The following is a 17,202-nucleotide window of genomic DNA, read 5'->3' as shown; positions in this document are numbered from 1 at the left end:
ACCTCCATTGCAAAGTTTATCTTAGCCCGAACCAATGATACTGTCGAAGAAGAAAGGACGAAACTGCTACTACTAGAACATACTCTTACATTTACCCAGATTCACCAGCTCCATGCTCAATTTCGTGTGTGTTACAGACTAAAAAATAACAGTTCATAAGACTCTGATGTCTAAACAACACAAATGAAGGTAGTGTAGCAAAATAAATAAATCGAGAAACAACGTTACATGCATCAACTCATAGTTTGCATTTTTGCATAAAACTGATTGAAGATGAGTTTTATTTTTGTATTTTATGCCATACAAAAATCAGTACTGAAACTGAGAGGAACCTTGTAACATCTGCTGCTAGGGTCGTCCAGGATAGTGAACGAGGCACATAAATGCTTCATTATTGTTATACTAATATGGATATGGATTCCACTGAAATTTTTTAACTAGTCCAAAGAAAATGTTCCACTGCAATATCTGCAAAATTCGCAAAAACATGATGATAAATTTGTCTTTCCCATGAATACCATACCATAAATCAGATATTCAAGAAGAATGTGTTTCAAACTAATATGGACAATGGTTTTAGTCAACAGTAAACAAGAAATAGGATAAAGGAACTATGTTGCTCCAACTATGTTTTTCTTGAAATACCCGTATCAAATACGATATGAAGATTTGACCTACTAAGGATCCTTCAAAGAAAACTTTTAAGAAAATTAAAAGTACCAGAGTTGGGCGCATGTCCATATCTGACACTTACAGCCAAGCTCAAGTAACGTAGCATCACATTACTTGATAAATCACTATTCAAGACAACTGCATACTTCCCGTAAATGACTAGACGCTTGAAAATATTTCAGGGTTGGCACGAAGAAATTTAAGGTATGAGGAATATGTAAGCATTAAGAGCAGTGGATAGTATGTGATGACAACACTCTTGTAGGAAAGTAATTGCAGAATCACAGCTAAAACCCCTCACCTGTTACTGAATCTCTCAACGGTGTCAGATGCATAGAGGAGAGTTTCATTAGCTTTCTCTAGAACCACATAAAGCTCATTCCCTCCAGTAATACGGGCTATGGCCCAAGCATTATTTTTCGCTCTAATGCACACTTCCAAATCTTTTTCACGACCTGGATTATCCCATTTTGCTCGACTCTTTTCAGCATCTACTTCTTCTCTAAGCCTATTAAAAGCAAGTAAAGATTCCTGCATTATAACACAAAAAAGAGATCCAGTGAAGGCTTTGATGTTTATCTTGATGAATCAGCAGATTGCAACAAGATGTGAGGGAGGGCGGCTTCAAGTTTCTAGATAACATCACAAAGCATCATCAGTAACAGTTTATGATTTCTTCGCAGAGCTGAACTATGTTTGACAAAAGAAAATTATATTTGACCAGAACAAGCTTTATTATGGGGCAGTAAATAGAACTGTAAAGGTTGACTACAGTAAAAATGATATTCAAATCTAACCTTAAATTCAATCACTAAGAAATAACTGAAAAAGAAGCGTAAAATTATGCTTGGTACTCAGTTCCTTGAACTTAGGGCAATTCAATCTTTTCAGAAGGACAAAAATGAAATTCAATTCAGTTCTACCAAGACAACTCCTAAAACCCTGAAGTCTGTAAGAAGCAAAATAGCTAACAAATTTACTTGATTGAGAAGGTGCAACACTAATTTCTAATAAATCAAGATGAGCATCTCTCAACTCGTAACTACTCCCCCATCTACAATATAGCACACATAATATTAAAAGTTAAATTTGAAATCGATTATCACCAAATTATAAGATACATCAAATGCCAACACATTTAGTTAGAAAAAACTTATAACAATGAAATGGTCATAATTCTTTTTCTTGGTCACATTAAGGCAAAAAATGTGGTAACCATATAAAACAACAATAGTGCTTTACCTTTGATAATGTTGTAACCTTTGCTGGGGATGAAGCCCTGGATATGTCTCTGTTACCATCTACTAACAAGTAACGATACCCACTGACATGATAAGCATTCTCTCCGCCCCATCCCTTTGACAACTTTTCTTCAACTTTTAAAATCTTCAATGAGGCCTAGAGATTTTAGCAAATGCAAAAGGTAAAAGAGATTGTCAGCCTAGCTATGTAAACATATCATTTCTAAACTTGGTACAATTTTGCACCCAATGATCAATTTTCTTTGTCTGTTAGGAATTGCTTGGATGCTTAAATCATGTATGTTATGCACACTACAAGAAAATATAACACGCGAACGATGACACACACTAATTTATGACTTACAAAAAATGTGTCATAAAAAAAATGTCATATTTTTTAAAATCTTAACGATTTATGACTTATAATAATGTGTGTCATATTTAATAGTCATAATCTAAAAATTTTGCAAATACACGGAATACACTTTTAATTGTGTATCATCTGTAAAAGTCGTATTTTAATTTCCCCTATTATTTTCATCCTTTCCCGCTTCTCCCCTTGATAATCAGTTCACGCCGTGCTTCCCCTTTTTCTTTTTTTCCCTTTTTCTCTTTGCAGACGAAGGGAGTCAAAATTCAAGGGTTTCCATAGGTATTCCTCGTTCTCTATCCACGACCACCGACTCTATAGGGTAATCGAGCTCGACAATGGTCTCATTGCTTTGCTGGTTCACGATCCCCAGATTTACCCCGACGGATTTCCTGAAGGTTCTCATTTGCTAGATAAGGCTAAGACTGAAGGTGGAACTAAAGACGATGGCGAAGATGAAGATGAAGATGGAAATGGAGATGACGAAGAAGAAGAGGACACTGACGATGAGAAACAAATTGAAGAGAAGGCCGTTTGAAGTTATAGAGCAGATTGGAAGAGGAACTTTTGGAGCTGCTTTTCTTGTTCTCCATAAACTTTAGAAAAAGAAGTGAGTTTTGTTTTCCCCCCTTCAATAATTATAGTTGCTAGATATAAATTTCCATGGGATTGATAATGTTAGTTTGTTCTTCGTTTTGTTATCTGAATAATGAATTTCTGGGATTGGTTAAGCAACAAAGACCATATTCTCAATATGTGGCCTTTATTTCATTACTGTAATACATGTTGTCCTTTAGCAACTAATTATTGAATTTAGCCTCAAGTCTGTATGATTCTCTTTTATTTTTCTTACTCTGTTAGGTATGTGTTGAAGAAGATCCGGTTGGCCAAGCAAACAGACAAGTTTAAGCGTACAGCTCACCAAGAGGTCACTTTTTTAAAACCAAAATTTCACTCTTCACATTTGTTTTATGTAATTAACATGCGAATTGTGATGACTGAAAGTTGCATGGATTATTTCATACTCGATTAGGATTTAAATATTTTCCATCTGATCGTTATCACGGTACACTTGCATAAATTAACCTTTCTTAGTGTTGAACTTCTTGTGCTTGAACAGAAACCGTGACCTTTACAATCTTGATTTATGAGATATTTTGATTACGGGATGTCCATGTTTTGTTCAACAATAACACCTTTTATTTATGATAGCTTCTAGGTTGCACCTCTTTATCTAGCCAAACAGATGCTTTATACCCTGAGACCCGAGTTAATACTGTTTTCTACTCTGTTGCTTCTCTAAAAGTTGTGATCTTGAATTTTTCCTTCTTTTATCTGCTAAGACAAGACTGATATATTTAACATATCCTACCTTAGATGTATTGTTTTTGGTCTTTCTTATAACAAAATATACACGTATGCAAACACGCACATGCTCACAACTCGTCTGAAATCTAAAGACAACCATTGAAATAATCTGAAAATATGTATATGCTGCTACTTATGTTACCTAGACTATTTTTTTCCTTCAAATACTTGTGTTCAACACATACTCAGACATTAATATGAAGTACAATCCTCCAAATATATGAAAAAGCTACTAAAAATCGATTATATGCATACCATATACATACTTATATTCACCCCGAGTCCAAGTAACATATCATACACCTCTGCCATTCATCCCTCCTCCCAACTTCATCTGTTCCTCGAGGAAACCCTGGCATAATGTGTGCTTGGTTTAAGGTTGAGGTAGATAAAATCACTGTTTTGATTGAGAGAATCTTCTACATCGAATGTTAATCTCATATATATCTTTTGATGGGAATAGCCTTTCGACATTGTACATTTTGGGTAAAAAAGATTCCTAGTTGATTAAGAGTTTATATGAGATAAAGACAAAAATGGTTTCACTTATCCAAAAAAATTAGGATGCCCTTTTGCGAACTTGAGAGAATAAAAAGAAATTTTTTAATCGAAATTCTCATTGAAAAGCAAAATACACAAACTGTTTTTACAGGCTATGGATTGCAAGTTATAAATACTACTAAGTTTATTTTCTTCCCAACTTTTATCTCTTAAACCTTATATTATCTGTTAAGAAACATAATCCTAATTGTAAAATATAAATAAACTAAACTTCGTAAAATGAAATTCCCTTAATTCATCTCAAGTCATTGCATGTTTGAGAATTTGTCTTGTGTTCTTTGGCTGTATTGCAGATGGAATTGATTGCAAGACTAAATAATCTGTATATTGTTGACTACAAAAGATGCTTGGGTTGATAAGGTGAAAGAGATACATTACTGTTTGGATTTATGTTTGATATTAAAGAGCTGTTGAGCAATATTATAATTTAGGTTGTTCGGACCATGACTGACTCTTCAGTTATTTGTTACTTTGCTGCCTTGCTTTGCAGGGAAACAACATATGCATTGTAACCAGCTATTATGAAGGAGGGGACATGTAAGTTGAAACAAAAATATTTATCGATATGTTTTCTCAGATTATGATTAAATACTCAAGTTCATTAAAGGTCTTAAGCACGTTCTATATTATGATTAAAAACATTGAATTTTTCTTATCTTCAACCTTTTCTTTTGATGGAAACAGTCAAAGATATGAAAAGAATAATTTCTCAGCTTTGAAGTTAATATGTGGGATTTTATAGTTAGTTATATAATGTGTGTACTATTGGTCAATAGCTTTAATCAAATTATTGCCGAACTAAATAGTCAAAAGAAGATAGCAGGTGTTGTCTAATGCTTTTGATACATGAATGAGTATTTCGAGGTACTTACATCTTTTGTGGAACCAGGGTTGAGGTTATTAAAAAAGCCCGAGGGATGCACTTTCCCGAGGAGGTAATGCGATATTTCCGTGACTGAGCTACTTCTTTGCACATGCTAGAGATGATATTTACCACCTTATTGTTCTCTTTTTTCTCCCTAGAAAATTTGCAAATGGATGACTCAGTTACTCTTGGCTGTGGACTACCTGCACTCGAATAGTGTTCTTCACAGGGATCTGAAAGTACTGCTTCTATCTTTGTCCCTCTTATGAAGAAAATCTATCAAAATGGTAATGTTATGTTCTAACTTGTATTTTGATCTCAGTGTTCGAGCATATTCCTTATGAAGGGCAATGACATTCGGCTTGGTATGACTGGAAAATGATTATCGTAACAGAACCCCTACTTCTGTTGTCAGGTTTGGCCTCTATTTTCTCTGTCTTCTAACATATTTATGTCTTATAATGGATTGTACAGGTGACTTCGGACTTGCAAAATTAAGTAACACAAAGAAAAGGATGCATATGCATATATGAAGAAAATGTGAACGGTCCACATCTTTGATACCTTATAAATGATAAGTGATTCTTGATTAGTCTTTGGAATGTAGATAGTGTTTTTCATTTGCTTCAATTTCCAATGCTTAAACCCTCAAGTTTATTCAATATGCTTAACTACTACTAGTAATACTATTATGCTGATATCAGATTTTAATACCCTGAAATTAATATGATTGCTACTATTCCCTTCTTGCTTAGAATTATATAAGAGATAAACAATGCTTACACAATTGCGTTTCTGGTTTATTCATTGAGAAATTTTTTTGCTGCTTAAACCATGATGTTGTATATGTTTTGTCATGTGTACTAAAGCACAAATGTAATATCTTCTTCTCCCCACTTTTTCCAGAGGGCAAAGGAAGCCTGCATTATTTTCTCAAAGCTAAGGGATGGATAACATCTCTATCTGTAACATCCTCAATACCGGGTTAGTGATCAAATTGAAATGTTTCGGAATTTGGTGATTAAAGTAGAATAATTGAATAGTTCAACGATTTATATGGAAATATTTCCTAGAAGTTGTTAGTAATTATTAAAAGAATTAAAGGGCAAAATGGTCATTTAACAAGGAAAATTTTTATATTCCTTTTATAAGATAAGGGAACCACGTGGGAAATTAGAGAATTCTCTAGAGTTTTCTTTCTTCTTCTTCCTCCTCCCGTATCTCCAAGCTCAAAGGTGAGTTTCTTTGCTTGTTGATTAATTGTTGATTTTAAGGTTGGGTTGTGATCATTAGATGATAATTAAGCTTAAGGAAAGCTTAATTTGTTCTAAAACAACAAGATGAAAGATATAGAAGAGATTAAAGAAAATGAGTTTTTAGATGAATTTCTGAAAAAGAGTTAATAAGTGAAATTTGAGAAGGAATTTGACTTGTCATCACTAAGAATTAGAAATTTATGAAGTTAGAAATGATTAATAACAAAGTTGAAAGTTTAGTATGATTCTTAAAATTAAGAATCATGATGAGTTATGGAAGATAGAGATGGTTTATATGAATACAAGTTGATTTAAGTAATGGTAGTTGAGTTTAATGACATGATAGGGGCTTAAAATAAAAGAATTGAATGAAGAGTTGATGATTTTCCGGTGTAAAATAAGAATTCTGGGTAAAGTGTATCGATGCACATTCAATGTGTACCGATGCACTCTTTAAAGAATAAACATCGAATGCCATCAGTGTATCGATGCACAAGTAGTGCATCGATCATGATGAGATATGGAAGATGAGAGATGGTTTATATGAATACAAGTTGATTTAGTATGGTAGTTGAGTTTAATGACATGATAGGGGCTTAAAATAAAAGAATTGAATGAAGAGTTGATGATTTTCGGGTGTAAAATAAGAATTCTGGGTAAAGTGATCGATGCACATTCAATGTGTACCGATGCACTCTTTAAAGAATAAACATCGAATGACACATGTATCGATGCACAAGTATGCATCGATGCACCCCCTTAAAATACAACATCGAATGATTTATGTACCGATGCACAGATAGTGCATCGATGCACCCGTCAAGGGATGCATCGATACATGGTGTAGTGCATCGATGCATACGTTTATTAAGAGATGAAAATAGCTTTTCTTTTAGCCTAGGAAATGATAGTTTAGAGCATATTAAATAGTATACTGATAAGTATCAATATATTACTATGTAAATACAAAGCCTAAACAAGTTCTGAAACTTGGCAAGTAAGATTGATCAAGGAAAAGATAACATATCGATATTGACTAGTGAGGCCAGGTGAGTGTGTATTATTAGAATATATGTATTGTATATGGAAATTGGACTTGCGACAAGTCTGTTTCCAATATGTTGAATATATGATTGTATGATTAGAAGTATGATTATGTTTGATATTACGTGAATATTCTTAGTTTGTATTACCTGTTATGTGATATGAATTTATATGGTATGTGTTATATGGCAATGATTTGTGTATTATAGGAAAATGGTATATGAGTTATATGAACCTGAGATATAAATTATAGGATCACGAATTATGTAAAATACCAATGACTTTAATAAGAGGAAGTGACTATATAAACATGTAAGATAATTATATGGGAAAGATTTATATTAACTTAATGAATTTAATGATAAGATATATAGTAAATCTATGAAGCCATAGAGATATTATAAGAGCTTTGATGATAATTTATTAGAGACTTGTATATGTGATAAGCTATGTGAAACTGAACTAGGTAATATATGAAATTATTAAATAAATGATGGGATATAAGTAATTATGTAAAACATTGAGTTATATATATATAGACTATATGAAAATGTGTACATGAATACATACATAAGTGATATATGTTTATAGGTTATAATATGTTACAGAATTTATGTGAATATAAAAGTATAAACCATAAGTTATATGATATGAGATAAGTTATTATATGTACATAATGTACGTTATAAAATGTGATCTATGTGGTTATCGGAGAAAGGATAATAGTTATATGAGTATAATTAAGTTTATAGGTTAATGATAGGACATAAGATTTATATAATGTAGATATATGGAGAGTGAACTAAGTTTAATGATGTTGAACCTTATGAGTAGAAGTTATGTGATTATGAGTAATATGATTACATGATCATAAGATATGATACGTGACATGAGATATATGAAAGAGAAAGTATATTTCATATGAAATATTATATAACTATGTGATTATATGAAAAATAATACAATTATTATGTGATAAGCTCTGTGATATGTGAATCATATGAAAATGTTCTACGCGTAAGTGAACCATGTGTTTATATGTATATGTGATTTATATGACAATGAGCTATGTGAAAGAACTATGTGACTAGGTAAATATGTGAATGTGTGATAACATAAATATTAATGCCCATGTTATGTGTCCTGAGAGCTAGAGGTATAGTTCGCATGCCAAGAGTCGAGGGTCTACGCGGTTCTTCGGAACATATATGTATTCCTTAGAACATGTGTGATGTCTTTTGAGACACATACTTGATCCTTTCCATATGTATATGATTCCTAAGGAATTTTCTACGTGGTCCTTAGGGACATTTTATATGGCACTTCGGTGTAATTCTACGCGGCACTTCGATGCATTTATACGAGCTGTGGTGACAGCATTAGTGCACAACCTCTAGAGACTCACATATCAATAGTTCTCACATATGTACATGGGCTAATCAAAATATAATAACAAATATATGTTTTGATATGATAAATTTTATAGCAATGACATGATGAGGTATAGGTATAGTATATGATTAAGAAGGTTAAGTATATGTGTTATGTGATTAAATGATAAGTGACTAATGATGATTTATATGCATGCATGTATTTCTTATTAGATATCTGATATTATTTATATGATGATATCTGTATTGCTTAGTTAATTGAATAATATGTTGAGTAAAAGAATAGATATAAGAGGATATAATTATAAGATATAAATGATAAGAATATTGATAGTTTACTAAGGTTAGAGATTTAAAATAATGTGTAATATGTATATGATATATATAATGTTATATGGTTTTGATGTGACATTATAAGATGATATGTTCATGCATGTGTAAATAGTTAGAGTTTTTTCATAATTTAATGCCTCACTAAGTCGTCGACTTAGCGTGTGAATGTTTCACACGTAGGTTTCGAGAAGAGGAAAAAGGGATCGAAGATGAGCTCATCAAGTCAGGATCTCCTTCCTGAAGTTCAGATCATAAAAATCTTGAATTATATGCATTTTATGAAATGTAGTTGGCATGTAAGATAAAAGATTGGTGTCGGATACGCTCTGATAAGATTTGTAAATCAATATATTTTACACAATAACAATTATTTGGTTTATTGAAAATGTCGAACTGAATTTTTATTTAATTATTTTATTTTTTTCAAAGTAAATGATTTAAAAAGTCAATGTGACACCTCGGACTCGTATATGGGTCGGATATGGGTTAGGGTGTTACACTATCTGTCGGTGTTTCATATGATGGAATGCAACGATCTTCTGTAGCTTATATCTTTAGCATGTCCATTCATCTTACAGATTATGGTTTGGAAAATGTAGCATATATTGTTTCATATTCTAAGCAAAATAAGAGTGTCTAAAACTTTTTTATTGTTTTTCATTTTATGTGGTATTACATATAGTTCCATTCAAATGCGCATGAAAAAATCATCTCAAATTCCTAGAAAGATATTGGTTTTCTTTATCTTCTCATTGTGTTTTTGTAATTGGCAGCTCAATTTTATAATAAAATGTACCTAGTCAGTTACTGCTACTGTGATTGTTTCTGTATTTGTGTTTCTATATTGTATGTGCTTATATTTTTTAAGGTTGCTTTGCGAATTTTGTGTTTTTTATCCACAATTATTAATGGTGGTTCACTTTTTCCTTGCAGATATTTGACATCATTGGTTATCTTTATCAATATCTTAAATTATTGCGTCAACTTTCCCCTCAAGAATGGATATTTAATGTTATTTTTGATAAATATAACTAGGAAGCTATATTTATTTCTAATTTCTGGTATTTACTATTGCATTCCATTAACTATTCCTTTTGTTTCTTTGTTGCAGAAAATTTGCTTGTTTATTCACCAGAACATGTTATCTTTGGAGACTATGTCTATGAGTTATGTGATGAGGAGACAATAAGAAAGATTCTAGGTTTCTTCACTCCTAGAAACATGAGAATTGATGTAGTAACAAAATCCTTCAAGCTAAATGGTACCATGTTATGTTCTATTTAGCCATCATATTCTTATTGTAAAATATTGGACCATGTTTCTATGTTCCAAGAGTCTAAGAACAATGAATCTAATTTGAATCCATATGGCTTTCTTTATGACACAATTATCAGTTGTTGGATTGTCCCTTTTACATTGTAAATTCCCACAATTATCATGTTTCTTATGTTATGTTGATTCTGTTTAACTAAAAGGCGCTTAATTTAATTTATTTATACTGATAATTATGGGAAAGCAACTGAGTGCATATACTGATAAGTTCCCACAAATGTGTGTCATCTTCATTTATGACGATGGCTTCAATGACATGCAATATAAGTCATACATGCGTGTCATTAATTTACGACACACAAATGTGTGTTATCTTTATTTATGACGGGGGCTTCAATGACGCTCAATGCGCCTCATAAATGTGTCATAAATGTGCGTCATAGATTTATGACACACAATTGCGCGTCATATAAGATTCATGTCGGTGGCTTCAACGATAGACATTTGTGTGTCATCCGCACCCATAGATGGCGCGCAATGCGCGTCATTAAAGGGGTTTTTTCTAGTAGTGGCATTTGAATATCCTAAACAATCTATCAAGAAGACCATGTTTTCAAAGGTTTATCTAAACAGTCCTTGTTCATACCATCAATAGATTGAAAAAGGTGGATTCCAATATTTTTTTCATGCAACAAAATGAATGAATTTGAAAGAAAATTCATGTAAAACTCTTAGAAAGAAAGAAAAATAGTTCTAATACCAAATCCAAATAGTGCCATTGGTTTATACAAAAAGATTAAAATAATAATCTCATATGCTTGCATCTAAACTAGCAGAAACCACTTAGGCAGTAAACTATAAGGGAAAAGGCTCTAAGACAAGGAAGATTTTGAAGGATAAGAAGTGGCAAAGACAACTAAATAAGAAATAAATGCATTAGACATGTTGTGAGTCAAACAAGACACATTATGAAAATTGCATAGAAATTGTAAATTAAACGAAAGTATTTGAATGAACTGGTTGATAAATGGAAATGATTATGCCAAGTAATGATATATAGCCATGTAGGAACTAACATTATCAAGAAGTTGTTAATTCACAATTGAAACAGCTTGGTCCCCATCGAGGATAGAAGAAAGAGGAATAAGAAGGATCATTGTAAGGCTTTTGTACTGATAAGCACAAAGATACATCCTCTCCTCTGTTTGTTGTAGCCAAACTGTTAGAGTGGTTACATTCAAGCTACCAATGTCCCCACCCCAAATATCAGTGATGAGAAAACCATCATTCCCTTTGAACCACTTGTCATACTGCAAGGGCCTTATAATACGATACTTATTATCTCCAACGGGAGAAGCATCGTGTGATCCATAAAATTGTTCCGAAACAGATCCAGTGGAGTGCAAGGTAGGTCTAGTAGAAATATGTGATGAAGAATTTCCTTTCCATAATTAAGACCATGACATTGCTCCAGAGGATAGAGCATGCGGGGTTAGCCTTAAAACCGCATATGTGAACAAGTTTATGGTATCCTTCTAACAAGAAGATCATTATAAACATTAGTATTTGGTTTTAATAAAGCCTAACAAGAATATTTTCTATAAGAATTTTGACAAGGAAACTTTATTTGTGTATTAAATATTAATGCCACTTTGGGATAAAAGTTGAGGTAGCTAACAAAAACTAGAAAGATGGTACATAAGCTTTGAAGATCAGACAATACCAGAGAAAGTGTTGTGGACACGAGCAGGTCTTGAAATAAAATGAGCGAGAAGCATGACATGCTGCCAGCAGAAGATTCTAATATTCTGATAAGTGTCTTCCATAACAAAAGGAAACATTAAAACTAGAGAAAAAACAATTGCAAACAACTGCCATATTAAGGTACATATAGTATTATTCGTCTTATATACTTATGGTAGCAGGGAAATAAAAATTTAATTGAGCCGGGAATAAATGATTGATTTTCAATAAGTTTCTAATCTCTTGTTTCAGAATGTTTAAAGTTAGCAGGTTAAAATAGGGAGTAGAATAAAAAATAAAGCAATACAGTATTGTCAGCTCTCGCATCTAGTATAAAAGATCAAATGGGATTATCAAAACTCATTTTTGGAAGAATCAAACAATTATTTAGAAGATCAACCATAAAGAAATTTTCAATTAGATTCACTCATTAATGCTAATCATTATTTTGGTAAAATGAAAGAGTGCTCAGAAGACTCGTGACTATGGACCTTACATGTGAGCATGATTCAGTTAACTTGCCCACTGAAAAGGGAAAAAGTTATTGACCATTCCAGAAACAAATACAAAAGAATATATAACACCACTTTCCTCTAATTATATAGCTAGAACTTAGAAATATATTGAAGGAACAATACATGGAAAAACTTTTACAACTAAGTGAAAAATCAAGGTTTGATGGTTCGGTAGATACAGAGTAACCATGGCACCAGACCTTATACAAGCTACATAACTATGACAAATCTAGAGCACAACAGAATCACTCAAGCATAGAATTTATCTATTTATCAGTATACTACATTCTATCCGGAACTGAGTTTGTGTGTTATTTATTCTTCTCATGCATGTTAGTTTGAGGAGTGTTGTGGTTCTTAAGGTTGTGGAATATATGTTCAGCATTTCCCAATAATCCCAAGGAATTTATATACTCTTCGGCTGATTTAATTTCGAAATCAGAGATTTGGAAATTTATTCTGTATGCTGTAATGTGGTCCGTTTGGAAATATAGGAATCAAATGGTGTTTGAGAATGGAAGATTGGATCAACCTTTTTTATTTTTTCTGACTAGATATAGGGTGGCTTCAAAGAAGTTTGGTTTTCTTATTCCGCTAGACTGTCTTGTTGGTGACCTAACTTTGGCCGATTTGCATATTGGTTCGATGAAGAAAATTCCTCCCTCGACATGTTGGTGTCCCCCCCTTCGGTATCGATGGGTTGCTTAGGGATGCTGAAGGTAAGCAGATAGGGTCCTTCTCGGTTGCGTCTGGACCAGGTCCTCCAATCCTTGCTGAGCTCAAAATAATTCAAGCTGGGTTGAAGTTGTTTTTAGATTCGAAGTGGAAAGATAAGAGGAGTCTCATTTTGGAGAGTGATTCTTTGATTGCTGTGAATTGGATTAAAAATCCTGAAGCAAGTCATGTTGCATTTGGTAATTTGGTAAAGGAAATAGCAAAGAGTGTGTTGGATTTTAACGTGTTCTTAAGGCATGTTCAGAGAAGCATTAATTGGGAAGCTGAAGGTTTAGTTAAGGCAGGTATCGAGTAATGTAGGGTGTGTGTTTTTGTTTGATGTATAGGTTGTTTTTTTAGGGGAGAGGTGTTGTTTTATGGGGAAGGTTGCAATCAAGGGGGGTTTTTAACCAGGTTGTACTCTATGGTCTATAAATAAAATATGGGCACTCTTTTCCTCCTTCCAATGTCTGTCAAGATACTTGTGTAGCTTGATGGTTATGAAGGGGGTTTTAACTATGCCTTTTTCTTATTAAAAAAAGTTACAAGGGAATAAATCTTGAAACTACCAAAATATAAGTTTCTTCATTAACGGTAGGAATTTTAAAGCATCTATTTTTGGAAAAATATGAAGAAAAAAATGGCATTAAAGTACATGTGGCTACTTCCAAACACACACACAATTCTTAACACAAACCTGGACTTTAATCGTAGCCTCTCGACCTACAGTTAGCATCTGTACAGTCCTTCGTTCCATTAAACAGTCACGGAATGATGGCAACTAAAGTTTCTTCCCAACTAGAAAATTTGTCTCAAAATAAAAGTTATACATAAGGCGTGAGATTTATCAAGTAGCTACTTCAGCAAAATTTGGAAGAACAAATCCAATTAAGGCATTTGATACAGTAACTTAAGCATTACCCCAGCATCACGTATCCAAAGGGAGACCACTTTTGACATGCTGACAATTAGTGACTTATAATGAAATATTTTGAATCAAAGACAAAAGAAAAAAATTAGCAAAAATTTGAAGTGGATATAAAATTTCATTACAAATTACCTCTTAGATAATCCGTGATGAAAGGGTATAAAGGAGCACGAGTTAGTCTTCCATCGGGTTCTTTATCAAGCAATGCTCTAATGGATCAATGTAACATGACGAAAAGATAGTGAATTTCCTTAAAAACCTATCTTAATGAATCAATCCGCGATCTGGCTTTCAACTCCTTACTTTTCTCCACTATCTACAAGTATAGCAGATATTCGACTTACATAGAAAAATATCAAGAGACCAGAATTGTACATAATGCACGATATTTTCTCCCATTCCAACAATATGCTGATAATTAAGGAAATTCTTATAAACAATGTTAAAACGGCTTCAAGACAGTCTATAGAGACAATAAAAAGGTATTTCTTACATCTATACATAAAAGTATAATTCAAAAATATAGAAAATTGTTTAATGCTAGAAACTTACAACCACATCCCTACCATAACCATCCAAATATCTGGCTCTGCCTCATAAAAGATATGAGAGTGCCTCTCTGCCTCTATAACCTCGCAAGCAGCCTCCAGAGAAAAAATTCAAAAAAAAATAAATTCTTTGAAATTAACTTGATTAAGGAACTTTTTCTGATTTTAATTTGAACATGTTCGATCACGAAAGGATTTCCTTAAACTAGCTGTAGACACCCGTTTTTGTTCGGGTTTAAAAAATATTATTATTGATTTATTAATATTATTATTATTATTATTAATATATATTTTTTTTGCAAGTTTCTTAACCCCCAATTCCATTGACTTTTTCTCACCCACTCAAACACTACCAAACAACAATTGCTACCCCAACTGTCACCGAAAGAGTCACTTTCCTAGGAGGACTCTGCCACAACCAAATCTTCAAGAAAATTACTAGAGAAAACCACCATATCCTATGAAATAAGGTCCCACTACAGCTCAACCTCCTCTTAATCCCTAAAAATCCAGTGTTTGGTTTCCATCAGATTCTTCTCTAGCATGACCCTATTTAACCCCCTCATCATACCAAGAAAGGGGACATGAAAATTCTGGAAGAAAAAAAAGAAAACATACAATCAGGAATCAACCAGAAGAAAACAGAGTTGAAGGGCGGGGGACTGTTGAAATCGTTGGAGGTAGCCCAGGAACCTACCAAACTCACTGCCCTCCTATCTTCTTCTTCATCACTGACCATCTACCAATCCCCACTATTTCCGTTCCACTTTTCAAACTAACACACAAAGACTGGCTCTCCCCGACCGGAAATTCTCAAAATCTTTGTTAATCTCAAAGATCTAAACTCTATCAATTCGATCCTAAACCAGTACTCACCTAGAAAAGATTATAAACCGACCGAACCACTCTGCACTTTGGTCATCAACAATCTCGCATATGGCCAGGATTCTGTTTCCATCGAAAACATCATGGAAAAGCTCAAATGCGAAAAAACTTGTCGTTTATCCAGCGATTTCTTAAATAATGTGGTTAAAAAGTATGGGCACGTCGAAGGTCGAATCAGACGGGCGATCGAGACCCTTTTTAATATGTCAGAACACATGACTTGGCCTGGTGTAAAGACCTTCAATGTCATATTAAGCTTACTCGTGAATAATAAACTCTTTGATGTTGTTCACGAGGTTTATGTGAAACTCCTGATTTGGGTATTGAAATCGAAGCTTGTACTTTGGATATTCTCATTAAAGGGTTGTGTGAAAATGGGAAACTGGAGTTTGCATTCCAACTGCTCGATGAATTTCCTAAACAAAGGTGTAAGCCGAATGTTAGGAATTATTCGACGTTAGTGCATGGGTTGTGTGAGAAGGGGAAGGTCGAATAAGCAATCTGTTTTTTTAGGTGAGAGCGCAAATGAATGGAAAAGCCACATGGTTTTAAACCTTGGGTAAATTCTCCATATGGTCTTTCAACCATTATGGGTTTTATTTTATTTTATTACTTTTATTGTTTTTTATTTTTTATTTTTTTTATTTTTATGTTATGTTATTTATTTTTTATTTTTTCTCTTTGATTTATTTAATATTTCTTATCTAACATTGTTCATTTCTTCTTTTTTATATTTATTTTTTTCTTTCTCTAACTTTTTTCAGTAGTAATTCCACTCGATTAAAAGTAAACAATTCGAATCGAATGTTTTAAATTTTAATTTTGATTTTTAATTTTCAGAATTAAAGATAACCGACAAATTAATTGGTACCAACAGGTGTCCGATCAGGTAAAATGCAGATCAGGTAAAATGATGTCCGATCCACCTAAATATTTTTAAAATGATCGATGTCAACTCTAACCCAATTATTCAAGTCGAAGCCTAATCCCGGGCCCAACCGAAAAACGACTGCGACAGCTTGGCGACTCCATTGGGACAGGTAAGTGAGTAAGACCATAATTAATTTTCGGTTGTCTTTTTATGCGAAAATAGTAAATTTAAATTTATTTATTCGATTCCAATTATTTACCTTTGATTATTTTTCAAATAAATTGTTGTACTGACATTTTTTCAATGATTTCAGATTTTTGAAAAATTTCTATCTATGGCTCTAAACCCGAGCTCCAAACCCGTTTTTAAGTGGGGGTGAAAGCGACGCTCTCGTGAGAATTTATTCTCCGTATGGGCCTACCAAGTAACCTTCGGGATTCATATACCTTATGCTTTCGTGTGAATTTATTCTCTGTATGGGCATAAGGGAATGTTTCCTCTCGAGTTTACTTAGTCCACACAAGCTTGTAATGGGCTTAGGACTAAAGGTCTGGCAAGCCCAAGGGGCCACCATCAAGGAGAACTCGAGTACCTTTTTTAGAACCTAAACCAGGAGACAACATGA

The 17,202-nt window shown here is 33.2% G+C and overlaps 1 pseudogene; it reads right to left on the bottom strand.

Moving 5' to 3' along the window:
• Positions 1-209: 209 nt before the first annotated feature.
• LOC120215390 lies at positions 210-15,560 on the bottom strand (annotated as a pseudogene).
• Between the last annotated feature and the right edge of the window lie 1,642 nt (positions 15,561-17,202).

The sequence above is a fragment of the Hibiscus syriacus genome, unplaced genomic scaffold (assembly GCF_006381635.1).
Source record: "Hibiscus syriacus cultivar Baekdansim isolate YM2019G1 unplaced genomic scaffold, ASM638163v2 tig00110114_pilon, whole genome shotgun sequence".
NCBI lineage: Eukaryota > Viridiplantae > Streptophyta > Magnoliopsida > Malvales > Malvaceae > Hibiscus > Hibiscus syriacus.
This window is presented reverse-complemented; position numbering and strand designations above follow the sequence as displayed.